This window comes from Carlito syrichta, unplaced genomic scaffold (assembly GCF_000164805.1).
Source record: "Carlito syrichta isolate Samal-C Ts95f unplaced genomic scaffold, Tarsius_syrichta-2.0.1 Scaffold144049, whole genome shotgun sequence".
In the NCBI taxonomy this organism is placed as follows: Eukaryota; Metazoa; Chordata; class Mammalia; order Primates; family Tarsiidae; genus Carlito; species Carlito syrichta.
Genome location: NW_007088145.1, coordinates 1 through 870, shown reverse-complemented (window position 1 = coordinate 870; position 870 = coordinate 1).

Sequence of the window (870 nt, the reverse complement as noted above, 5' to 3'; positions counted from 1 at the left end):
GGGCGACAGAGTGAGACTCCAACTCAAAAAAAAAAAAAGAATGCAGTACACAGCCACCGAGCCCAGTTATGTACTGCGCTCTTGCAGCCAAAAGCACCATAACGAATCCACATGTAAAATACGCAAATTGCTGGGCTTGGTGGCTAGCCTGTAATCTCGTGCCTTGGGAGGCTGAGGTGAGTGGATTGTCTAAGCCCGCAAGTACGAGACCCGCCTGGGCAACTTGGCAAGACCGCGTCTCTACAATAAATCAAAAATGAGGGCCGGGCTCCGTGGCTCAGCCTGTAATCCCAGCACTTTGGGAGGCCGAGGTAAGTGGATTGCCTGAGCCCGCGGGTTCGAGACCCGCCTGGGCAACTTGGCGAGACCTCATCTCTACAATAAATCAAAAAAAATGAGCCGGGCGTGGTAGCGCGCCCCAGTAGTTCCAGCTACTTGTTAGGCTGAGGCGGAAGGACTGCCGGAGACCAGCAGGTCGAGGCTGCGGTGGCCAGGAGCAGCCACTGCACTCCACTCTGGGGGACACAGTGAGACTCCAACTCAAAAAAATAAAATAAAATAAAGTAAAATAAAACATAAAAATAAGCCAGGCACAGTGGCTTACGCCTGTAATCCCAGCACTTTGGAAGGCCGAGGCGAGAGGATTGACTGAGCTCAGGGGTTGGAGACCAGCCTGAGCAACATGGCGAGACCTTGTCTCTAGAATAAATCATAAAATTAGCCGGGCGTGGTGGCATGTGCCTGTAGTTCCAGCTACTTGGAAGGCCAAGGTGGAAGGATTGCTGGAGCCCAGCATGACAAGGCTGCAGTGGCTGGGAGTAGCTTGGCACTGCACTCCAGCCTGGGTGACAGAGTGAGTCTCCAACTAAA